The sequence below is a fragment of the Apteryx mantelli genome, chromosome 2 (assembly GCF_036417845.1).
Source record: "Apteryx mantelli isolate bAptMan1 chromosome 2, bAptMan1.hap1, whole genome shotgun sequence".
Classification (NCBI taxonomy): Eukaryota; Metazoa; Chordata; class Aves; order Apterygiformes; family Apterygidae; genus Apteryx; species Apteryx mantelli.
The window spans coordinates 159,070,121-159,096,958 of NC_089979.1; the positions used below are offsets into that span (position 1 = coordinate 159,070,121).

At 37.5% G+C, this 26,838-nt stretch overlaps 1 protein-coding gene across 3 annotated transcripts in view; it reads left to right on the forward strand.

Moving 5' to 3' along the window:
• ESYT2 (extended synaptotagmin 2) overlaps positions 1 to 26,838 on the forward strand; it is a 95,845-nt gene that overhangs the window by 5,279 nt on the left and 63,728 nt on the right. The gene's annotated exons all lie outside the window — the stretch shown is intronic.

Sequence of the window (26,838 nt, forward strand, 5' to 3'; positions counted from 1 at the left end):
TGCTATGATTACTGCAGCTATCCGAATTTTAGTTGAGTTTTTTTAGGACTACATACTAAAACATAAAAATGAAGGCTGTGAGACATTGTGATAAATTCTTCTGGTCCTTTCTCTAAATGTTACCTGAGCATGTTAGATTGAATTTACCAAGGAGTGATCTATAAGAAAAATTACTTCCACGTATGATGACTTAATGCCAAGCTGGATCTAATCAGTTAAGACTGTTAGTATTGTGGATGGCCATATACTCTGGGCTGCTAACCTGCATCTGGAAAGTATGAAAGGGTGTGAGTAAGAATAGAATAATAACTTGTGTGTATTTAACAACTGAAGTCCACTTGCCTTCTTCTGCCTGATGCAGTTTTTTAAAAACTGCCTTCTGTTCTAGGTGTGCCTGACTGTGTACACATACATATATGTATTGTATTTTTTTTTTTCAAGGAAGAAATTGCTCTATGAATTTCACTACCAGTAGCCTTCATGAAACTTTAATCTGGCTTCTTGTACTTAAGAAGGAACAAAGGTGACTTTTTAAGAGCACTTCATGGTTAAGAGACGTGAATGGTGGTGATAGGAATGGAGAACTAGGAAAAAAGGTATTCGTGTTAGACAGTTGGTAGTATCTTCCTGTTTCTGAAAATAACAGTGAATTTGAGAAATTTAAAACTATGCTGGGAGGATGTCTGTCAAATAACACATTCTCTTACATACTAACGTGATAAGCATCACTACGTGATTCATATGGAATGATTTTTTTTTTTCAGAATACTTATGGCAGAAAGCCACATGATAGACTGATGTTTATGAACATGATACCAAACTACTACTAAAAAAAAAAAACTTCAAATCATTAGTTTCTTGAACTGACAAATAGCAGATCTATAATAGAGATTTTTTTTAATACAATAAATTGATACTACATAGCAGTTATTGCTGAGGTTTGGGACTACTTCAAATCTGCTGCTTGTCTGAATAACTGAGGAAGATGTATATCAGACTTTTTCAGAATTTTCTTTTGATACTCAGGAAAAGTGTCTAAAGTGTATTTATTCCCTTGAACCTGTTTATTCAATGGTTGAATGTAGACTTTGAAGTAATGCTCAAAGATGGACCTCCCCCCCCCCCCCCCCCCCAAGTCTGATTTCCTAACGGAAAAGAGTTTGTGTGATAGAGTTGCAGGGCTTTTTAAATTTTCTTTTCAGCCTGCTAGTGTTGTTTACATGTTTAAATTGTTTTTGAATGTAGGGGCAGGGCCAGCTTTAACCAAATTTGAAAGTCAAAGTCATAAAGATCTTGTCAGTAAAGACAGAAGTTTTCTTATGAAAAGTAGAAAAGGTAGAAGAGGTCTACTGCTACTTTAGACAAGATTCTTCTCCCTCTAAATTATTACTGCTGTTTTTAAAGAGTTGGCACATTAGAGTGTAATTGGATACTCATTCTAATTCTAGATTTTTGGCAGGTAGCATTGCACACAGAAACATGCACATGACAGCCAACTGGGAAACAGGAAGAATCAAGGTTATTATCAAGAAAAAAGAGTTATTTCTAGATTATTTCTAGCTTCTAGTAATGAAACCCTGCTCTAGAAATTTTGAGCCTTTAAAGCACTACATTGATGTCCCGTTCTTGTATTTTGGAATGAAAGAAGAGATGGCATTTTGTTGCTGGTAAGATAAAAATCTTTGATTTAAATTTGATTTATGTTGCAGTTGATCTCCCATTTATCCAGCCATCACTAATTATAGCACAGAAAAAGTTCTCTAATTACTGAAATTACCTTTAGCATAACTTGTATTGAGCTTTGCAGCAATTCTGTGCTGACCATATGCCTGAACTGAATCTAAAGTGTGGGTTTCTAGAAGCTGTTTTTAAAATGCTAATTTTTAAATATCTACTGAAGTGTCTGAATACCAGTTTGTTAAAACTTTGTAGTACTATATCAGATTTTGAAAGCATCACTTTATGATTATAAAGAGATCTATTCCATTGATTTGATGCGTATCAACTTACAGATACAAGGAAATTAATGAAACAGCTTGAGTCTTTGGGAATGGTTACAGAGATAAGAGATTTTGTACTAGACAATAGCATGTTTGTAATAGTAACTAGACAATACAAAGTTTTTTACTGTTTTGGGCTGCCAAGTCTTACCTTTCTCTTATTTTTGCTCACTCCTGAACAATATAAATTTAATTTTATTTTATCGTTTTATGAGAAAGTTTGGAATGAACACCCTACAGCAGCTCTGGAGCTCTTCTTTTGCCTAACAAGGGCCAACTTCTAGGTTTCATGTAGTCAAACTTGGCAGGCCAGCAGAATTTCAAATGTGTTATATGTAGGGCTGCTTTTGCACCTTCAGGAGGAATACTGCATCACTTGAAATAAGAAAACTAAGTCCTTATCTTTGGCTGGTATTTGTGCATGCTTAATGAAAATAAAGGATATAAAGTAGAGAGATGGAGTATTCAACATTGAATAAGAGCATAAGAAAACAGTATCTTGATAAGAAGACAGGAGGGATTGTTTTATTTTGAACAACTATTTGGATTAAGTAAATTAGGGAGGTCTGACATTTCATCATTTGTACAACTTTTGGATCCTATGGCACTCTGATATGTCTGTGAAAGATGTGGTTCAGATGAATGAAGACACAGTTCTGTAAAGTTTAGAAAGAAAAAATTGGGTGGGTAATAATGTGAAAGAATCAAACAAAGAGTTTGCTAAAAGTGACAATGTGTAAAATAAATAAATGGTGGAAGCTGGTTGCCAGCTTGATGTGTTTGACAGAATATGTTATTCTCCAGGACAGCACTAATTGACCCAGGACCCTTTTTGAGTCCTATCTGCTATTCACTAAATGCTTTTCCAATTCTGCAAAAAAAGAAGAGAGGATGTGGACAGCACTCATTTCTTACACAGCTTCTCACTGCATGAGGCAAGGGCCCTGTTGGGGAAAGCAGGGAAAGATGACAGTGTGCATGTACTTTTTGAAACTAAGGATCCAACTTAAAGTTGCTTTCCTTCTGGCGCTTCCCAATTTCTGTATGTTTTGATTTCACAAATGTTGTTCCTTTTACTATATTTTTAATGTAAGTTTTGACTTTTGTAAGAACTGGCAAACAAAGAATGAATCACAAAACAGATCATCGTCAGGCCTGAAAAGCGAAACCATACAGACTTCTGCCACATGAGCGAATAGACTAACTGATAGCAACAGTAGGTTTAATCTCCTTTGACTAGAACTAGTCCAGATCAGGCTTGCTTTGTAATGATGTTTCGTGTACCTTTGTTATATATAAAGGGTGAGGTTCAGGAATCCTGAGCCCGTTCCTGACTTCAGGTGCAGGTGTTGAACACCGTTCACTGTTGGTACACTGTCCTTGCTAGTTCCATCCTATTTGCCTCAGCTTTTCAGGATACTTTGTCTTGGTTGCTTGTTCTTTAACGTAGTCCTGTATTTCTATTAGTTTCCCTCTTTGTGTTGTAGATCAGATGAGGAGCCGTGTCCTATCTCTTTCTGAATCCCATTGATACGATGTTTTCTGAGGGGAAGGGGCGCTCCTCAGCCTTTAAAAAAGCTATTTGGTCCCATCCCCAGCTTCTAATTCTGATTCTCATTTTTATTTCCATATAGTTTCTACCAAGCTCCTTGTACCAGTCCTTGTTACACTGGTGGAGTTCTTATTCTCTTTGCAGTTTAAATGGTGTAGCATGTAATAGCCTGGTGGTGGTGGTTTGTTCCATCTCTGTGCTTCCTGTGATATGGAAGATTGGAGGAGCAGTGAGAATTTTCAAGCTTGTTGCTCATGGTTTCATGAAGACTGTATTTAAACAGTATCTCAAGTTTTATTTGCAGACAAGGTCCTACTCTTTTTTTGCATTCAAATATGTTTTTTGCAGAGAGAATCAAGGAGTTTAGCAGTTAAAGGGAATGGTTCTGCAGTTTAAAAACAAAGTAAATTTGTGCTCCTAGCAAAAAGGATGTTCTGCCTTCCTGACCTGACTCTTTTGCTACCCACAATTGCGTTTTCCCACTGCCGCCTTGTACGAGCATTGGCATTTACTTGGCTACCTAGTCATAACTTTTTTTCCAGGTTTAGTGTTCGGGTGAATCAGGTCCTTGATTTAATTTACTATGCAACCACACAAGCACTAGTGCCTGCACAAGAGAAGTTATGGAAGCTCATGGCCAGGTTTAAAGTAACATGGAAAAACAGCCGGAGTGAAGAGTACTTTCTTAGAAACCCTGAGTAATTTGATCCAACTTCAAAGTTGGCCCTGTTTTTTAATGGGTGGTTGGGTCAGATGACCTCCAGAGGGTCCTTTCCAACCTGTGTTATTCTGTGACTTTAGTTTTTATTTTAAGCTATCATTTAAGTTAGCTTTTAGTCTCCAAAAATGGCTTACAAAGGATTAGAAAAATTTCAGCATAAAATACCAGTATTTGCTTAGCTATTAAGTATACTAACAAAAAAAAATGGCTATCTTTAGAGGGTTTTTTTGTGGGAGGTAGAGACATATTTTTTAGTCATTCAGATGCCTGTCAGCTAAATAGCTAGTATTAAAGTTCTGTGCAGCAAACTGCTAAAACATACAATTTATCAAATGGAACTCCAGTTACATAAATAACCTTTCAGTGAGGAGAGTTCCCTTCTAGTGAGTCAGGGCAGTAAGTTTTTCCTGCTGCACCCTGATATGACTATGAAATTCTCATCAGCAGCTGAAAATTTGAAACAAGGCTAAAGGTTTTCAGATGAAGCAGCCTAGAATTATGTACCACAAAGTTGTTACTAGAAATACGAAACTAGTTTTACTTGGCTGAAAATAACTGTCATATGAGGAGCATTACATTGTCATTTGGCTGTCCTTATCATATAGCGGCATGGATCAAGTTTACGTTAGTTCAATAACACGTGCTTTCATGTAAGAGATCAATTTATTTGTCTGATGTAAATTGTACATCTTTTTGCGTCTGCTTTAGTGAAGACTAATTAAGAGAGAGTCTAATGCAGGCTCCAGCACTGTTGTTTTCATAACCTTTGTTTGCATTCCTTTGACTAGATACTGACTCACAAGAATTATCCAGACTAACTGAAATAGTTTCCTTGGGGAAGATTTTGAAAGATATAACACCAAATGCTAAATTAAATATATTCACAATCCATTGTCTGTCTTGTGTTCCATCACTGTCTACCTTAAAAGGAAGCTGGGAAGCAAGCAGGTGAATCTCTAAAAATGCAGTGTTGTCTTGCTTTGTTTTTAAAAGTAACCACAAGATATGTTGCAGCATGAAGGTGGGCATAAAACCTTGTTCGTTGCCATTTGAATTAGTCTTGCAGTACTGTGATCCACACTCTTCCTGTTCTCGGAGACTGAGTGTTCAGTTTGAAATAGTTCCCCGAAAAAGATGGATTTGGGGGAGGAAAAAACACAAGTTGAATCTAGTGATTATCAGCTGAAGAAGCTCTTTCTTCACTTCATGTTTAAGCGATATTGCTGCTACTTTGTAATACGTGGTTCTTAAGGCCTTATTTCAGATCTGCGTGTCTTGGTGTAAAAGCATGTATTTATGCTTTCTCAGATGCCCTCCTTCACCTAACAGCTTCTGTAAACCATTAGACTTGATCAGCTTTGAAAAAAAACAATAGTGAACAAGTTTGCAACTTTTTATCCAAAAACTTGAAAAGAATTCTTGAGGCATTCTTTTGCGGGGAAGAGCATTAAAAGAAATGCTCTGAGTTTTTTATGCAAGCCTACAGAGCAAACTCTCAGGACTTGTTGGCAGTTAATAAGTCTTGTCTGTTTGCATGTTTCAAGCAGACTGTTATTACTGTAATGAACCTATGATGCTTTCAAATGAGGAAATGTCTTTTTTTTTTTAATTTGACTGTTAATATTTCCTAGTACTGTAGGCTTGCTGGTCCAGGGTCTTGAATGGTTATAATTTGTGTTAAGGCAAATCTCCCCCCCCCCCCCCCCCAAATCTGCTCATTCGTCTTGTTCGTTGTTGAACTAGAATGCTAAATTCTCTTGTCTCTGTGGCTAGGAAGTTGTTTCAGTCTAGTAATTAGTGTTATGATGCAGACTAAATTTGTATTTTAAAATGCTATGTTCCTCACCCAGTGACATTCTCCTAAAATACTTGAACTAGAAAGAGAACACTTTCCCACCCACCCACCCTCTGCCAGTTAAGTGTCAAATAGCAGCCAGGAAATGATAAGAGATAAGAGCGTTGCATGGGGAGAAAGATAGTGTTCACTCATTTGAACTGTATGCGTTCTAGGAATATCAAATGGTGATTGATAAATTAGATGCTATATATTATAGTCATTTCTCAGTCTCTATTTGCTCATGGTAGTCTTCTCTGAAATATAAACTGAAATAAAGTGAAAAATTTTGGACTTTGGAATTTTTTTTTCCTCTTTCTTTTTAGAATGTGTTAGGTATAAATCCTGTGTTGAGGTGATTGTGTCCAAACTGTCCCTGTTCATTTGCTAAAATCAGTTTCCCTATTTCTGTCTTGATCATGTCAGTCTCTTAGTCAAATTCAGTAGAAATACGCATATGTATAAAGCTTTTTTAAAATTATGTATGATAATATCTGCTTATGTTGTTTTAGGCCTTGCTTAGATGTATGGTAACAGCTACAGCAACTTTTCCCAACAATTGTGTTTTTCAATTCCTTTTTATTTCCATAATGTTGAAATTATCTTCTATGAAACTTTGTTCCAATATACCTCCTATCTTTCATGAATTCTCTGAAGTATGATGGTGAGTAACAAAAATGTTACCATCTGTTCACTTTGTTACACTGAAACAAAAACAATGAAATATTTCTCCCCTCCTCTTTAGTTCATTTGAGCAATCCATGGAACATACATTTGATTTGAAAAACATTTATTTTTCAAATAATTTTTTTCATATAAGAATACAAGCTATACTTTTACTGTTACAACTACAAAAGTGTTCTTTTAAACTAGTAATTCTGAAGCCAACATGTATGCACTGCATACATATTGGTTTTGGAATTACTGGCTTCCTATATACTTAATTTTGGGTTTTCTGGCACAGCTAGGAACAATTATATAGTTTCTCTTACACCTCCAGTGCAAGGAAGTCTGTTGTACCTGTAACACCATAACAATACTGATAAAACTGCCTCTGGAAGTGCAAGGTTATATACCCAAAATGAAGTATTCTTGCTCTTTTTTGCTAGTGTTTAGACCTTTCTATGTTGGGGTGAGGGAGAGAGTCTGCACCATATTGTTCTGGATAGTGCACAGGAGTGGGAAGGAGTTGTAGTGGGACAGTTTGACTTTGCAATAAGTGGAAATAGGACCATTGAATCCTACTCAATAATTTATAAAGGTGTTTGAACATTTACCCAGGAAATGGGGAATAGGAGTCCCATTATTTGAATTTCAAGGGTCAGCATGTGTTCCTTCTGGCTGAAGACATCCAAACTTGCATATCACTTCAAATGAACCTGATATTTGGGATGTAGAATATTTAGCAGGTATATTCTAAAACTTTTTGTAGAGTGAGAAATGGAAGCACTTGTGCTTGAAGAGAAACCTTGTATTAAAGGGATGGAAGTGATTGTAGCTTTTTCTTTGAGTTGCTTTAAAGCATTTATTGTTGACTGTAATAACATTGATTCACATCTGACTCCTCAGGGTGCAAGCTCAAAAACCACAGAATATCATTTCAACTTCAATTTATTGAAAAACATTAGCAAGGTATACCTTTCAGTCCCCTTGCAAGAGAGAGGAGGTTAATTCATCAGTGTTACTAAAATTAATGGGTTTTCAGCTCTGATATACTGCTTTGGAATTTCCTTTACTGTGAAGTTCTGATTCTTGACTCCCATATAACACATGGGCTTGTAGCTTGAGTGTAACCTGTGAGAGCTTGTAGTCATCTGCTTTCTTGCTTGAGACTTGCAGTGCCTTGAAGAAATGGTTCTTCTTTCTGTCAAGCCCAGTCATCGTGTGGGTTTGTGTTTATTTGAGTGGTCTTATTCTGAAATCCAAGTAATGAACTCCAGCTCTGCTTTTTGCTGCCGCAGTTGCTTGCTTTGCCCGGTGCATGGAAATAACATTCCTGTCTGTCACTCTCTGTAGCCAACGCAATGTATAAGTAAAGCTGTTACACTGCAATCTCCCAATGAGTAAGTGCAATGGAAAAAACCTCGGATTTGGAGCAGCTCCGATTAGTCAGTGACGTGGGATTTGTGATGTCACTATTTTAAGGGAAGATAGCTGTATGAGTTCCTGAGGATGAAGAAGCACTTTTGGAGTGAGACATTGAAATACATATCTCAAGGGCTGTTAATTTTTTCCCACACAGTTTACGAGTCACTTTTGAAGTCATTTCCATAGACAAACAAATCCTCAACTATTTTTGGCTTATTTAGTTAAAACAAATGTTGTGTCTATAGATAAATGTTAAGCACGCTGACTATTTGGTGTCCTAACTGTCTTTCAGATACATTGAGCAGAGTCAGGGCTGCATCAGATTCAGTTAATCAAAGCGAAGTGTATATGGCAACTAGAATGACGAATTTTGGAAAGGAATAAAATCTGTTCTTTTCCTCAGATCTCTCTAGTAGTTCAGAGGCTAGTTTTATATGGAAGAACTTTTATTAAATTCTTGAGAATACTTTCTTTAGCAGGAATAACGTAGTTGGAAATCAACTGCTGCTGATACAGATCCCTGAAAATAACTGTGGCATTTTACTCCAAAGTTTTGGTTTTAACCTTAATCACTGCTGAACTCTTCTAAACTCAAATTACATATTTTGCAAAAAAGCAGTGCTATTATGTGCGATTAAGAGCAGTGTACAGACCTTACTTAGGTTGGTGAAAATCCCTCTTCATTAATCTTACTGGGCTGAGACTGAGGCCTAAAACAACACAATCCGCAGTGAAAGCGGTAAAATCTATTGCCAATTAGCACATATAATGAAGCTTACTATAGTAAACTGAAATGTAGATTCATCCCACTGAACCTGGGCACCTCATTTCAGAGATGTAAATCTCTTTGTGCATTCTGTCTATAGTCAGTAGGAAGAGATGAGCTGAATTTTTGCTGAAGGTCCTTTTCCCCTATAGAATAGGGACCTAGAGTAATGAGGTCATAATTTCAGTACTATATTTACCTGCCTAAAATTAGTGAGGAATTAGCAAGGCCACAGCTGTTAGATTTTAATTAATGCATGTAGTAAATATTCTGTTGTAGAACTTGTAAAAATAATTTTATTAGCACTGTACAGCAGCATCTGTTGTAAAATCTGCTGAGAGTTTAGGAGATAGCCGTGACTTGGCTGCATATATCACTCCCTGCCTGTGCCCAAACATACAACCTCTCCTCCAAGGGAAGTGCAGATGAAGGAAGGTTCTGCTTGGCAGCAATTAAATAAACTGGCACAGTTATTCTTGCATTGTCATCTGATGACTTCAGGGTGGTTTTTAAGGAACTGTTTGACTGGGTGGTTGTCAGGCTGTTACCTTTAGTTGATGGAAATTTCTTTCCAGCTGTGGAATTTGTTGATATTCGGTATGATTTTAGGCACAAGATGTTTGGTTTCCATTTAGAGTTAGGATTCTCTTAACCTAGGTTTAGACATATAAGACTACATTGATTTGAGATTATCTTTATGATCAATACAGGGGTCTCCAGAGAACTCTTCACCTCGCCCCAGGATACATGTTTTAAGATGTCAGATGAATCTCTCCAGAGGTCCTTATTTCTCTTTACTGATTATGAAGCAGGCCTAGGGTGTCCAGTGTTGGTCATCTAAAACATAGACATTTAATAATTGGAGCAGAATAGTTCAACCCTAGGTGACCTAATGGTCACCTTTGAAATTGCTATGAAGCCATATATAGGAGAAAAGGGCTGCTGAGATGTAGAAAAAGTCTTTCCAGTGTTATGAACTGCAAGTGAGATCTAGTGGCCATGGTCTGATTACTTCTAATTACTTCTTTTCCAGCTATATCCTGTGCAAACATCCAAAGTGGGACAGTAGATGTAGCTTCAAATGCAGAAATGGTGAGCTTATGTATCAGCTACAAGAGACTCAAAGCCTTTAAAAGTTCTGCTGCATGCCTAATGTTGTGATTCAATTGTAGGCAGTATATTTATAAACTAACTTACTACTATTATCATTCATTAAAATAGTATCAGTTTATGATTACCCTTTTTACTGCTAAAATTGGAAGTGGAAGAATATGGACAGTTTGCAATAGCAGAGTTTGGTGTAAAGAATGTAAGAGAACTCTTAACTGCTTGGGTATCTTCAGCATTGGTGGCGATCAGCAATTATCAGAGAAGAGGTGGCAGCTCTGTGTTGCAATTGTAAAAGGAAAAATGTATCCAACTCTTCTTCTTTCACCCTGTTACTGCTTCCCTCCCTGTCCTAACACCCAGCCATTCGAGCAGTCTCCTGCTGGAACACTCTTCCTCTATGTCCAAGAAGATACCAAATCTTAACTCACCTGCTTACTATCCCGGACAGTAACTGCCTTCATACAAGGGCTAGTTTCAGTTGTGGGTAAACATCATGTAAGCTGTTGCTGATTGTAAGCAATGGCTGTGTGTACAGAAACATGTTTTTGTGGCTCAGGTCAGCAACTATGTGCACTTGGTTGTACACGCTACCTGGACTCGGATTGATGCCGCTATTGAAAAACCTTGCTATACGCTTGAGGTACTCATTCTTCTATGGTTAGAAGTTCCACTTGCTTGGGGGGGAGCAGAACTTGTAACTGCTTATATAAAAACTATAGTATAGCCTCTCCAAAATACAGGACTTCCTCTCTCAGGATATTTAAATACAATGTCTTGTGAATTTGCATTGAAACTAGAGAAATTAAAATGAAGTATCCTTCAAGAAATATGTTGCCAAATGTTAAACTTCTCAAACAAGGAAAAAAGGCAGATTCTTTAGCGTTTCCAGTAGCTTTAAAAATAGGCTGACCTGAGAAAGAATATTTATATATTTTTAAAGTTAGTGATGACTTTCTTTCCCTGCTTTTCATGATGGAAAAGCTCTTGGCAGAGGCTGAGGAATGTTGTGACGCAGAGTTCTGCGACAGCCTTTTGGAAAGACGGCGTCACTGATGCGTTTCCATGATGGTAGGGGAGAGAGTGTGCTGCGGCTGGAGGAAGCTGGTGTCTCGGGGGACGGGTTCTGGAGCCGGGGCCAATAAGAAGTTTAGCAGGGTGAAGGGTAACATTGCGAGCTGATGACTGGGCTTTTTATTTCTATTTAGTTATCGGTAGTAAGTATGAAAGTATGGATCTCTTAAAAGATGTCATCTTCTTCAAATCTAGTCACTAATTAAAAAAAAAAAAAAAATAGTAGCCAAAGTTGTTCAACACATGGCCAGAGTGTTCGATCAAAAGTTGGTTTTAAACTCCAGATTTCCTACTCTTGGCAGTATTTTTCCCCTAGCCCTTGTTGATTTGTGAGGACTTGCACAGAAGGGGAAGTGGCTGAACAAATGCTGCTGTGTACAGAAGTCAAAGGCTCAACAGAGTACTGTCAAATATCTAGCCGTATTTTAACTAAAATATTATGGCAGGCAGCGGTGTGTTGAAGAAAAGGTACTACATGCCCACTGGTATCCATTTACCCATTTGCTTCAATCCCATATGAAGGGCTTCATTTTCTTTTTTTTGCTACAAGTGAGCTTGATGGTGTTCCAAACTCATAGGTGCCTGCCAGGCAGTCTTTATCTGTTTGTGGAGCATCATAAATCTGTAATACTGTGGACAGTAAGTACATTTTGCTGTAAAATTCACTTTCAGATCAAAAAATCATTTTACACTTCTAGCAGAGCTCAATCAGCCTTTTTCAGAGGGACAAACTGAAAGCATGCACTGTCGTCGTCTTCTGTGGGTAGTCTGACTCTCTGAATAAGTGTTAAATTCTGCTTATTTCAAATTTTATTTTTTGCAGTGAAAACTGAGTTTGTCATTCTGAATGAAGTCTCAGTGCTGGGCCGTGAAACCTTCTTTAATCTCATGTTTATCACAGACATTGTATCCATGTTGCTAAGCGGAAAATTCTATATGCATTGGATCCACCTGCTGTGAAGGATCCTTCCAGTGGTAGCTTTTGCAGTGCTTTTATGTTAACATCAGTGTAACATTAAAAGCATGTTGACATATAAAACTGGCTTAAAACCTGACCTGCGTTTGCCTGCTTCCTTCTCTTGGACCAGGATTTTACCCACTTTTCTAATCATAGAATAAAAACATGAAATGTTATATTTCGATATGAAAACCTGCTGCTTCTGACCTTTCCACAGTACTTTTCTGTTGGTAACTGTGTGACTGACAGCATGAATCTTGTGGGAGATTGTAGGTGCAGCTTGCTGGATATTGTACTGTACAAATGCCATATGTGTCAGTCCAGTGGCATAAGCGTACGTGTTTTCCTCAGTGGAGGTGGGTTTTAGTGTTATCCCTTCCTACTGCAGGCCGGATTTAAGTACACGTGCTCTACTTATTGTAAAAAAGCTTCTTGGCTGAGAGATATCAAGTTTGGGGCATAGGACAGTTATTCCAGATGAAAAATAAGCTGTTGAAACAGATCCACAATTTGGATGGATACAGGAATTACAACATGTTGGCACAGATTGAAAACATGCTTATAAAAACTCCTCAAATACCTTTTCTACTTCAAAACCAGATGATATTCCTGCAAGAATTTGGTGGAGGTTCTTATCTGTGTTGAACATTATCTTCTGTCACTTGAGAATTCTTCCTCTAAAATATCTTTTGCTGATAGCCTGTAAAGGCAGAATAGTAAGATTGATATATAAGGATGAGGTTAGTAGTTGTGAGGCAGTCTGGGTTTTGTTTCCACCTTGTAGCTGAAACATATGATGTAGTGTACCTAAGTTTGGAAACTTGGTCTAACAGGGTGTGCTTCAGCGTCTTTCCTTAGCAACTGGTACTACCAAAAACACACCAAAGCTGCCCTTCCTGCTCTGTGCTAAGTAACGGTGGCAAACTCTGTGGTTTTAAGGTGGAGTTTATAAGCAGAAGTAGGGTAATGAGGCCTGCAGTTGCAGGGTGACTGGAATTCAGCAACCAGAGTGTCTCCTAGTTATGTATTTCTTCAGTTGCTTATTTTCAGCATGATCATGGCTGAGGATACAGGCTGCCCTAAAACCTTGGAGCAGCAGTTGTGGCTTAACTGAACTGTGATACAGGGGAATTTGTAAAAGGGAGTTAACCCTTTTTTTGCAAGAGGCTTAGCATTTTTGGAGTAGAAAGGGTGAAGGAGGATGAGAACAGCTGCTGAAGGTTATTGCCAACCTTCACGGAAGCTGAAAGAGTATTTGGGGAAGGATAACTTCATAGTACTGCTCCCCCACCCCCTGAGTTACTGTGTTAGTTGGACCTTTGATCTGACCTATAACAAATAAGAGCACATTGTATTTTGTTCTGAAATACTGTCTGCTTTTGGGGACAAGATCCTTTCAGGGAGAGTCAGAGAAGAAATACGGTAAATCTCAGAAATTTTAGTGTATGCCTGGTTATTAAAGATAGTGAGCTTTGTATAAGAACAGTAGACAGATGCACTTGCTTTTTGTGTCCATCCTTTTGTAAAGAAGTTTTCCTGGACTTCTAAGGGTTGTGAATCAGTTCAGATGTGCTTTTTTCACTTTGGATCAAATGCTAGTGCTTCTAGTGAGCATGTTATTACTGATTTATAGAGTGGGTAACATCCTTAAAAAGAAAACAAAAAAGAAGAAGAAAAAAGAAAACGTGGACAGGAAAGAGCCATTAGCTTCAAAGAACTCTTGCGCATGTCTGGTTAAGTGCTTGAGTCCAAGAACAAGAAAAAGATCTATGTGCAGGCTGGCTGTTCCAACAGATACTTGCTGCTAACAGGTTAACCAGGGTTTTCCTTCCCCCCATTTGTTATCACTGTGTTAACCGAGACTCAAAAATGCAGTTGGTCTTACATTATAAGAATGCTCTGCTTTCTGTTTAACAGCATCATTTTATTGTTTCGAAGGTAGTTGATCACTGAATTTTTACAGGTTCTACAAAACTGCCACATATACTTATATATACTTATACTTAGTTATACTTTCTGGATTTTATATAGTAAGTCTGTGGTGTTGCAGCTAGAAATGGTACAGAGGGATTTAAAACATCCATTATATCCTGAATGGTTTCTGATTATATTTAAAAATGTTTTAATACTAAGAATAAACTCTGGCTGAGTAGTACTAGATGCAGTGCACTACAGAGAAATTATACAGTTTTACTATTAGTATTTTGATCTGATCAAAACATGAATGTGCATCTGTTTTCTTTTTGTGTAAGAACTAAATAATGAGCATATTCTACAGACTTGTCTGTCTCAGGTTGTGGGTTAACCCAGCTTTAATTTGCTTGCTCTGACACTGTTTTAATTTGGATACCATATAAAATGAAAATCCTCCCTTTTGCATTTTCATTTTCAAATGCAAGTTTGCATTTTGCTCGCCCCAAAGCCAGTAAAACTTAAGTGATTGATTTTTGTCATGTCGGAGCTCACTTAGATTTGTTTCAAATGTGTTGTGAGTTTCTAGGTTATACCTTAAAAAAATGGTGTTAACCTTATAAAACTTGAGGGTAAGTAGATGGAGATGCTTCATGTTAAAATGTGTGCATTGAATCATTGGCGATCATTTTACTCTTCAGTAATTAGCTGGTGATAAGCCAGTTAAATACAGGAGAGGACACTTAATTTGCCTGAGAAAGAGGACAGTCAGTCCCACAGAGCAAGGTCAGTACTTCCCAAAATTTGACATCCATTTTAAACCACGTAGAATGCCTGGATGATTGCATTGGCAAGATTAGCTATATAGTTTAGTAGTGTTACTAGGAATAAGATTTCCTTGGTGAAAGAACCATAGGTTTAGGGAGTCGGAGCACCTGGGGGTTAGTAAAGTGAGTCAGTTGAGTAAAAGGAGAACAAATCTTCTAGCTTTTAGCAACAATAATAGTCTGGCAATTTGGTGTAGAGCCCAGCACTGCTTTTCCTATCTCTAGAGAATTCAAAGGCTTCTGCACTGGCTGTATAAGCTGGTTTGAGAGTGAGTTTTGTAGCAATCCAGAGAGGAAAATTTTTCTTCCATTGACCATCAAGAGAGCAAGGCACTCCAGCATGCAGCAAGATCCTTGGGGATGTGTCTGGTTTCCCAAGGGAATTGAAAGGAAATTTGTCATGTAGACTTAAAAGTATGAAAAACGTCAGGAAATGTGAAAAAATTAAAATAAGGTGTTAATGCCTTCATAAACTTCTTTCAAAACCTGATGAAACTTCAAGGTATTAAGACTTTATTTGGGAAAGAAGGAGAAGGAATGAAGTGACTTTTGAAAATAAAATGGTGTAGTAGGTAACACATCGCAAAGCAGTGCTGTGCAAGGTCTTTCAAGTAGTAAAATTCAGTGAGAGAACCCTCGCAGCTGTGCTTCATGCAATACCTCTCAGCAGTCCAGCCTTTTAAATTCTGTCTCTGCTTTCAGTAATGATTGCAAAGTTTGTGGCAATCTGGAGATGTGCTAATATAGGCTATCATGAAATGTCTTAGTTTATAAGCACTGGTTGCACTAGATATCTATAACCTAGTGTGACAAAAAGGCTTTAATGAGTATAAATCCAGTTCTGGGCGTTTCATATATGCAGAGTGTTATGCTACTCAGATTTTTATTTTTAACTGTGCTTCTCCTGGCCTTTCTTTGGACGCCAGCATTTAAAATATAATTGTTAGTGCTGTGACCGCTCACTGAAGGCGAGATTGGAAAAGGGAGTTGGTGGGGCATCCTGCTGTCTTAACAGTTGATAACAAATTCTGATCTTCTAAGAAAGAAACCAGCACGGATTACAGCAGTATTGTAAATGTGGGTGGTAAGTGATCAAAATGTTAAACCCGAGTTCTTATGTTGCCCCACTTTTTAAGAAATGTTCAACACCATTTCTGTTCCAACTGACAACTTAGAAGAACAGTAAATCTTCTGTTTCTACTGCTGGGTGAAGAAAGTCTTCAAATATTTCTGTTAGGAAACTTCCATGCCACATAAACTTGAACATTGGTAGTTTTCAGTGGGTCTTGATGGGTTCTGAATGATGGGTATGAACTTAAACTGTGTAATCAAAGATTTGGCTTTTGACAGGTTTACCAGTCAGGAGACACCAGTCAAGTGTCAGGAAAATGTATATACTGGTGACCTGTTAGGTCTTTGTGGAACTACATGCCGAATATAGTGATGGCTTATTTAGTCCTTGCATTGCAACTACATCCAGGGATTTTGCAAGTGCTTTTAAATTTAAATGTCTGGCTTTAAATTTAAATTTAAAAGCCTGGCTATTGAACTGAAAGAAATATAACTTCGTTTCCTTTGTGTATTTATCATGGTGAATTTTTTTTTTCCTGTAGAAAAAGATGAGGGCAAAAAGCATCTTTCTAATTAGCAAAGTCAAGTTCTAAAGTTTATTTTTCTCAATAACTTTGAGTTCATATTTTTGAGTCCATATTCTAGGAATACTTGCTGTAAAAGTTTGACATATTGTACCACACTGATGAAGTTGCTTGTTGAAAAAATCCAGTCCTGGGGAACAGAGATTTGCTTTAGACATGGTCCAGAAACCTCGATTAAATTATGGAGAAAAAACATTAAGTAGAAATGAAAAATGTCTTTTCCTGTGTCAGGATACCAATTTTATATCAATGGTTTCATGTTTGGATCCTTCAGAAGGTGCAAAACATTAAGTTGCTTGCGTTGTAATGCTCATCATGTATCTTCCATTTTAGTTTTACTGTTCTATCTCAGTACCTACTGATCACTGAAAACTCGGAATCCTTTTCCAAAAGGAAGGCAGAAAAGAAGTCTGAATACTGTGGTACAGAGAAAAATACAAAATCCTCTTAAACTGCAACAAGAGTAAAGCAGTTTGGTCTATTAGAGTTCTGCATATTGAATTAAAAATCATAGCAATGCATTCTGTAAGCTTAATTTTTATTTATTTTTTTTAACCTTTGGAATAGGATGTCGACATTGACATTTGGCTTAGAGGTGCCTAAATGTGTGTGTGTGTTTGAAGTGGTGACATGTGGCCTGTCTCTAGCCTGTGGATGTATCCCCAGTTAGATGCATAGCTCTCTAGAGACACGCGATGGGAGTAGGCCTCTAGTCACGGGCAGGTATACTCAACTGTTCTTGGCTGAGCAAAATCGGTTTGTGGTGGGATACAGCCTGCATTATGATAAATACTACTAGTATACTAATACTTGAAGATACTTCTAAAATTAGGCTGTACTAGAAGATGAATCTGCCCTAGAGGACTAAAGGCCTGGAGGTTTCTGTTTAGAAAGAGGTATATCGCACCTCATGGTGCAGTGTGAAAAGCTGATGAGCAAAGGAAAGCGGCGTGGTTCCCTCCAGCAGAAATAGCATGCTCTGTGTTTGGGGTAGAGTCTGCATCCAGATATGACAGAAGCCCCTACAAATTTATTTCCAGGTGTTTGGAAGGAAATTGTGTAACCAGTATAGCAAGGAATTTGTTGTATGTGGTGTTCTTTAGGTGATTAAGCCAGGCTGCTATGGAAGCTAATAATGCGCTAATAATTCGAATTTCTAGGCTGAACAACATTCCTCGAGTTGGGGCTGCAAAGGCTGAGGGTCAGACTAGAAATAGGATTTTCCAGTTTCCTTACTTACTGGCAGGCTACCACGCTGTCATTCTTCCCGAGCAGCTGCTAATTATGCCTATCTTGGAGGATTTTACTATGGGAAGCTGCTGCGAGAGGAGGTTTCTGGGTAACTGTATTGCAGTACACTCTCTCCAGCTCCCTGCATATTCAAATGCAAGAATAGCATTGCTTAGAAAGGCAAATTTTTGTCTAGTTTTTGTATTAATGAGTCAAATTTCTGAAAAGTAATGCAGTTCTCAACAAGCCTGGTGCCAGTATGAGTGAAGCATGTTTAACAGATTTGGAAGTGAAGGCGATGTGTGCTGAAAACCAAGCCGCTGTGCTGCGTACTGCCGCAGCATCCCGAGGGGCTGCGTTGCGTGACGGGCTGCTGGGCTGCCTTCAGTCGTAGCAGAGGACTGGAGCATCTCTTGGGCAGGGCTTTTCTTTTCAACTGCCATATTATTTTGCAATGCCAAAGACACCGTTTGCCATAGCAGTTTAGGCAGAATATCCAGATCAGAATATTTTGGTCATTAGAGTGTTGCAGAATGATGAATCCACAGCTGTGGCAACCCCAAGCCCTTTCTAGGCCTGACTGCTCAGATTTGTGCTCAGCTGCTGGCAAAAGAAAATATCTGTATAAAATATATCGGACTGTATAATATATATATATAGATTTAACCTAAGCAAAATAGCATCCTGGTGTTATTTAAATGAGAAACTTAACTAAATTTATGGTCACTGTGGTAAAACAAGGAATATAGGTGTTTACAGCATTTTAGAAAGTATTAAGTATTTTCAGTTTAGTTTTGTGTTTTAATTATAGCATGGCAGAAAGGTTGGATGCAAGATCCCTTTGTGTACTTTGGGTGTCTTAGTAAATTCAACATGTACATAGGTAGAGATGGCTTTTTTTTAATAATGCTGCTACCATTTGCAGCATTTTATGAAGACCCATTTTATGCCAGTTTACTTTAATAAAAGCTGCCAAACTCTGGCTTTACAAAAAACAGCTTATGTACTGGTTGTTATCTTCTGTGTCTCCCAGACACAGTATCTACAAATTTATGTCAGAAAGTTCCCTTCAGGGTGTATCATGATATTTAAGTATCCCATGTATGTGAGCTACTGCTTACTCCCAGTTTGAATTGGTCAGGAAACTAGGCCTTAAGAAGAAGGGGAGAGGAACAGAAGTAACAGGAGACTACATTGAAATAAAAATTTTTATTCTGTATAAAGAATCTGTTTTAATACTTGAAGTATATTACTTTTGTTATAATAGCTTTGTTAGTATTGAAATCCAAAGGTGTTGAAAAGCCATTTGTTTCAGACGTTCAACAAGTGCTAAGGTGTTTTGCATTTAATTGCCACGTAGTTGAAAGAATCTCTTCTTTCACTGGATGCTTGCACAGACTCTGCAGCAGATAGCTTGTGCAGCAGTGAAGAATATAGTAGCTATCACACTGGAAACCTTGCACTTAATAGACATCTATAATTTGTTGTGGCAGCTCTTAGCTGAAATGATAGTGGCAGGTCACAGGACTGAGTGACAAAGTCTGTGCTGTGTTTTAGAAACATCTGATGTGATTCCAAGTATGCGCTTCTAACACCGCTCTTGTCTCATAGGTGAAAATCTGATTCAAAAGGCATATAATTCTTTTTTTCTTTAAAGTTTTTTTTGTTTTCCAGTGTGTTGTCCAAGCATTTAAGTAGCTTATGCTACAGTTCATAAATAAATAAAACCTTGCTTAGCACTGCTACTGCTTCTTCCATTTAGATAGGTCTCCATTCTGCTCCTCTTGAGTTTATATGGGTAATAAGCATGTTGCTTTATAAGCACTTAAATAAAAAACTTTTTTTTTTGTAGGCTCAGTGATCTGAAAATATACAGCTACTTGCTAATTTACAGGAAGCGTGTGTTTTTACTTGACGTTTACTTTCCTGTTAGAACACAGAACAAATTAATTCAATCTTGTAATTGATAAATAATTTCCTTCCTAAACTGAGGTTGAGTACCTATTTGCAATTTATGGAGAAGAATGTTTCGGGTATGTTCTATCGACCAAACAGTTAAGCATTGCAAGTTAGGGAGATCTATGCTTAATGTTTTTTATAGCTTTAAGCATAAAGAAATCCCATTTCAAAGTTTCCTTCCCCAAATTGAAATAGTATCAATGTTATTGCAGTCCCAGATTAAACTGATTTTTTCCTAAGACATCTTTGATTTATTTGCAGTTTTTGAGTTGGGGGTGCTTATGTTTTAAAGTTAGAGGCTGTTAAAGGGCCTCAAGTTGTATTTTTGTATGTTTGAAAATAAACAGTGTTGAGAATGGCAGACTATTAACAGGGAGAGTTAAAAAAAAAAAAAAAAAGTAGTAGTTTGTGCATTAGCCTCAAAAAGGAGTGGATAGAAGATTGTTTATAGAAGCCCATGTTCTTGCCTCAGAAGCAGCTGTGTTTCACGGTAGCAGCCTTTCTTGTGGTGCTGTGCCGCCGGATCTGTAACCGGGAAGCTGGTTCGTTCTGGATGTCTGTTCAGTCCAGGTGCTTCATTGCCAAATTTGATGCAGTATCTGGACACTTTATTATGCAGACCTTAATGTTCCTGGTTTGACAAGTGTACACAGGAAAAGCAGGAGGAGCAATGCATTATTTCTTGAATTTAACCATGTTGGGTTAAATTAACGGTGTTTTGCAAACAGTAATCTATTACTAATTTGAACAAAGTAATGGAAGGTAAACTCCCATTTGATGTTGAACGTCTTAGAGGAGGCTGACTGGTGTAACTTCTGACCTTTTAAACTTTAAAAACATACTTTAAACATGCCAGAATGTTATTCTTGTTTTACTTTCAGGGCCTATAGGGATCAGAGAGCCATAGCTGTTGGCTCTAGATCTGTCTTATTTACAGCGTGATTCTTCATTTTCAGATATTTGATTTTTGTTTACTAACAATTAGTCAAAGCTTGTGCTGCTTATTTTAGGATATCGTTAGTCTTACTGGTTTATACAAGTCCTTATAATTACAGTTTTATGAAGTACTCTGTGGGCTGCGATAGCCTGTGTGCATTGCAAATACTGTTTTTCAGCTTCTTTCTAGATCTTCCAGACATTTCTTTCGAAAGACATTACATATGCAACTCGCCCCTAATGACTGTCTCAGTAAAACTGTTTCAAAAACTGTTTCCCTGCCTAATCCCCATACAGGCAACATACAGCTTTTTTTAGTACTGAGTATTAATTTTCCCGTGCAAAGGCTAATAGTTTTAATATATTTAAGACCACATACATGGAATCCATGCCAAAGAAGAAAGCTAAACAGAAACAGAAATTACCAAAAATAATTGAAACAGCAGTTTGTTAATTTTGTCAGAGAGTGCCTGCAGTTTATTTTAATTGCAGCATTCTTGAGGAACCCTAATCATGATGTAAAACTGTTTAATTTTCTCTCTCAGGAATACTGAACCTTGCAGTTTTGCAACAGTAAGTATTTAGTGTGCTTTTTCCTTGCAATTGAGAAGGTGAGGGAACTGCAATGTAACTGGGGGTGAAGAGGGTAGGAGAAAGAACAGCTAGAATAGCGCTGGAGGTGAACTTCAGGAAGAGAAAGTGGGGGCAGATACTGGAATAACACGAGACAGTCAGGCCTGGCTGCTCCGCTTTCCCTGCCAGCTCCCCCTTCTTCACTGCTCATTAGCAAAGAACAGTCATCCCTCGTCTATATTTGAGGATATAGTCTGCTTAAGCTGTGTTGAGCAGCAGAAGACTCAGAGTTGATTTCTCCGTGGAAAGGAAGAAATACTTTGCCTATTGCTGCTCCTTGCTTCTCCAGGAGAGAGGTGCTTGCTGCCTGGAATACATAGGATTAAGCCATTAGCCCTGCTCAGCACCGTCTCGCCTAAAATGTCCTCAGGCCTTCCTGCCTCACTGACTGGAAAACACTAAAGTAAATAGCTGTTAAATTGAGCTTAAATACCACCGTATTCACACTCTTAATTCTGTTCGTGTTGGGATTCCTTCTCTTAATTCTTTGCCCAAATTTCTCTAGCTATTTTGCGTTGAAAGTGCCGTGAGTTTAGACAAATTAATCTGGCATCTCTAATTCCAAGGATCACTTAATTTTAATGTATTTTTTTTTCCACACCATCCATCCAGGTTTAGGCTCATGTGTTTGCTCAGCAGCTGAAGTAATGGCTTGTGCTATAGTCAATGAAGAGTGCACATCGCTTTTGGAAGGCAATTTATAGCACCCAGCTCCTGTTCTGAGTTTCCCTGTGTAGGATGCTCTCCTCCACTGATGATGGATAAGGAGATTTATGAAGACCAATCCTGATACCCTTTTAGACATTTAGATTTAAGCTACGGAGGCATGCTTTTGATACAGAGGGACTGTTGTTGTTGTTGTTGTTGTTTTAGCTTTCCAAAGAAAGCAGAAGGGATAGGTGTCTAATATGGAGAGAAACATTTGTGAGATAACTGAAAAAATGCTCAAGAATTCTTGGTTTTTGGAAGTTGGATATCTTGTGTGACTATATGATAATTAAACTAGAATTGACTGATCTAGATTTTCAGCTGGAGCAACAAGTAATGAAGCAGTGCAAAGGGAAGCAACGAGACTTCAGCACTTGCATAAGTTAAGTGATGCTGACTGAGACAAATATCTTTTAAACGTAACTAATATACTACATTATTTTTAATGAGATCAAAAATAGAATTATCGGGTTTATTCCTTCAGGGGAATAGAAGGAAGGAAAAAAAACCACGCATCAGTAGTATGCAGCTTTCATCCCTAAATGCCTTTTAGTTTTGCAAAATTGTGAGAACTCTATGGAGACAACATTTCCTGGCTCTGCTGGAGTGTAACGTTTCAGAGACTGGCTCATTTGAGCCTGTTCTTATTTGGTTATAAATAAAAACAATTAAATGTAGAATTCCAAATGGCACTTGAATGTTCTTTATTTTCTGAATTGCTTTTGTTACTTCCTTTTTTTTACTTTGCCGTAATAAGCAATTCAGAAGAAAGTGATTGGTTTGTATCAAAGAAATTTTTGCTTTATGGAATACTTGTGTCAATAGCAGTAGTTTCATAGTTTCAGTGTAGGTGTCATTTTTGTTATCCCAGTTCACCAAAATAATATGTAGGACTTATATACTGAACTATATCTGTAATCATAATTAAATAGGAGAATTTAAATAGAACATAAAGGTTGCCTGATAGCTTTAAGGACAACTGCAAGGATTGGAGACCAGCAAGTAGTAATAACTGTGCTGTTTATATTTTAAAGTAGATTATTAAGTTCTGTGCCTTGCGCTGAGCAATTTACAATTACTTCCAGAAGAGTGCTGTAATTTCACTGCTTCTAACTTTCTTGTCCATGCTTTCTTTTAGTGGCATGTAGATATGTGAAACCTCCGTTATAGAGAACTAATAATTATATTGAAGTCAGCAACATTATTATTTGGACTTTGAGAGTCACTTTGATAGCATATACTGATTACCACTTGGCTTTTCAGAATTTCCCACCATCAAGTGCCTAGTCTGTGCAGTTTTATTTTAATGATTATTATGCTTGGTCATATTAGAGTGGCCAGCCCTGTTTCCTTAAAAAGAGACAGATGATCCTCTGTGCAGCTAACTGAGTTAATTTGGTCATTTAGAAGAGCATATATAGAGAATCTGAACCATAAAGTAACTGTGTATCAGTATTATGGAAATAAGAACTTGCTAGTGGTTTTGTTCTGTTTTGTTATCTTCCAGGATGGAACAAGGAACTGTATTCCTTGGGTTCTTCCTGGTATTTTATTGATCATTACAAAAAATAGTGTGTTCTGAATGGAGTTTTTGATACTGAGCACATCAGAAATAGGAAGTAAACATGAGAGTTGTCAGAGCTGAGCACATGTAGCTGTGTGAAAAAGCTGTCATGTATTTTTAGAGTGCAGAAATGCATCTTTTGAGTGCTTCCAATTATTTTGCAGTATAGCTTTTAATATGAAATTAAAACATTCTTGGAAGATGTAGTATTATAATGTTTTTGGTGTTGAACATTGTCATTAGGGTATTTCTTGCAACAGTTCTCTCTAATTATACTTTCCTTTGAATAATAAATGACTACTCCAAGTGGTGGAAATGATGCAGTACTTATCAAACTTGCATAACAGAAGCAAAGCAGAAAAATGTTTCCTTTGTCTTTGCTGAAATCTTGACTCCCTTCTCCTTCCACCATACTTGTCTAATAGATTTTATACAGGAGTTAACAGATTTTGTCCATCAGTTAATCTCATTCCTACTTCTGTTTCTGGCCATAAAATTTCAGTGCAATTGTCTGGATGCTGCTGTGTCAGTCCTGATTGATCCAGAGTATCCAGTTAAGTACTTTCCTCCCTCAAACTTTCCCCAAACAGTTGTCTTTGAGTAAGATTGTGTATTTGATATCACAAACTCTTATAGCAAAATATAATGTTGCCATTATTTTTGCATTATAATACAGCAGGCTAAAAGCATATTAAATTAATAGATAGAATTAAGTAAGGATGGAAGAGGGATGAGAAACAGGAATGGAAGATGTAATTAATTACATTATTTGTTACCTTATTAACATGTGCAACTGTAGAAGTAAACCAGTAGTTGAGGAGTTGGCTTACTAGTAATCCAAATAACAGTAGGGGCGCAATAGCTGTAATACACTGAAGGCCAAGTAAATATGCATCTGTGAAAAATAAAGAAGGATGTCTTGTTAAGCAAGTCCTAACAAACACTTTACAGTAGGTAGAGGTAATTCAAAATTAATAAGTTACTGTATGTGACTAGATATTTCTGCCTCTTGGTTCTTTCCCAATCTACCTCTAGTTATTTTGCATAATTCAGGGCTGAATGTGAAGGGTACTTGATGGGTGCGAGAGAGAGATGATGTCTGTATTACTGCGTTCAGATGCATCGCATGTCAGCTGTGTGGTCAGTGCAGGTGATGTGGCCTGTGCCTTAGGGAAACTGTACTCCACATCAGGGAATTCAGATCACTCCGTGGAGCAGGACGAATTCCCTCTGAGCTAAGGTTATGTTTAGGACTGGAAACTGTCCTCAGTCTACAGTGGGTCTCCTGCTGATGTCTACTGGATGCTTGTATAAAAGAATAAAGAAGAAAGGTGAACTTCGCCAAATATTTGAGTATGGTAACTCTGCTGTATCCTGCATTACTTATCACACGCTCATTGCTTATGGTGAGCAGGTTTGCCTTTGGAATTTCTGCCTGTTTTCCTTTCCCCATCTGTGTCTATTTATTTATTTTTATGTGATTCACTAAAACTTCTGTTGCTCCTGTTTTCCCCTATGTCAAAGAGCTCTGCATTTCCAGCTTGCGGACATCACTGATCTCTCTTCTAAACAAATCAGAATAAATTATTTCATGTTGGGGTATAAAGGTCTGACGTTGTGCTTCGGAGATAAGTAATTAATGAGAACTGACACATTTTCGGTCTGCAGATTCAGCAAACATCAAAATGTTGTTTGTTAGCATAAGGGTTAACATACTGTTGGTACTTTTTGTTCCTTAATTTTTTTACCACCTGAAGCAATTTGAGAACCTAGCAAGCCAAAAATTGAGTGTAAGCTCTGTTTGCCTATGATTTCTTACAAACATAGCTGTCTGTGTTGTCGCAAATGCAAAAAATTCCAATTCCCCTTTTTTGTAAAAATTTCTAAATATTGACTTCTGATATTTTACCCACCCAAATTTCTAAAATTTTCTAAAATTTTCTAACCCCCCTAAATTTTCTAAATAATTTATAAAATTTTCTAATTCTAAATAAATAAAATGTAATAATATGTTCCAAAACCATTCCATTCATTATTAATAATTATATTCCTTGAACTCATTAAGTGACAAAATTGCCCAGAAAAATAAACTCTGGCGAATGCTTTGTTAGAGATTCTATACACATTCTGCAGTTGAAAGCAGATGGTGTGGGTTATTCTTGTACCACCTGTAGTGGTTATGATAGATTTGTGATACACTTTTAAAAAATGCCAAGATTTTTGGAGAGGAGGGTCCCAAGACGCTGACAGTGGCAGACAGCAGTATTTGCAGTTCTCTAAGGATCTGTGCAAGCCCTGGAGGCTCACCTCGAGTTGTGGAATGGAGAATGCTGAAAGGGAAAGAAACAGGCTTTGGAGAAACACTGACAATACCGACCACAACTTAGTGACTGACCCTCCGGCCTAGCTAACCTACACGTTGGTAGGGAGAATTGAGGACTGCTCTTAAGACAACTAACAGTACTCAAGAATATGGAAGCGCTGTCTATAACGTGAGAATTTAATAAGAACTAAAGTGAAAGAAATCAGTAAGGGGACTTGCCTTCAGACTAAAGTTGTTGAAGATGCAGTTGAACAAGTGTGAATTTAACTGACCGTTGACCTTTTGGATATATGCATGATATAGATAAGCAGTACGCACTGCTGTGAAAACCTGTGCTACAGTCTGTTATGCAATGAAGAGTAAGGCTTTGCAATTCAGTTAAGTAGAGGCATTGGTTCACAAAAGTCAGATGTAGGTCACTTTTTTTCATGTGTTAAAAGGGTGTTTGTGTTTTGCAAGTGATCTGCATCCTCTTGTGGAAGTTGTTCATTGCTAAAGAAATGTTTGTTAATGCTGCTTCTGCTGAAAAACTTCAGGTTTTTGCCTCCTTTGTGGAAGATGTAAGGCTACTAACCATGCTTTCCTCCTGCGTCTGGAAAACAGCATCTCTTCTCCCAACATTTAATTGGTGTTTTCCTGGTGTGAGGGATACTTCTCGTCCAGTGTATATCCCATCATTCTTATGTCTTTCACTGATTTCTGCAGTTGTTAAAAAAAATAAAAATAATAAAATAAATAAAAAATTAAGAATTCTGAAAACCTTTTTGCAGAATTTAAACCTGTATTCCTGAATGTCAGCTTCACTGAATAACTATTTCTAACCATAATTTATTGATACTGCCAAAGAACTGGCATGAATGAAAAGAAGTAGAAGTTCAATCACGATTCTGGCAGTCAAATGTGTAATGTTAAATACCAATGAAACTTGAGAGGTAATTTGACATCTTGCACTAGCTGTGTCAGCTATGCATATTATTTTTTTATTCATTTAT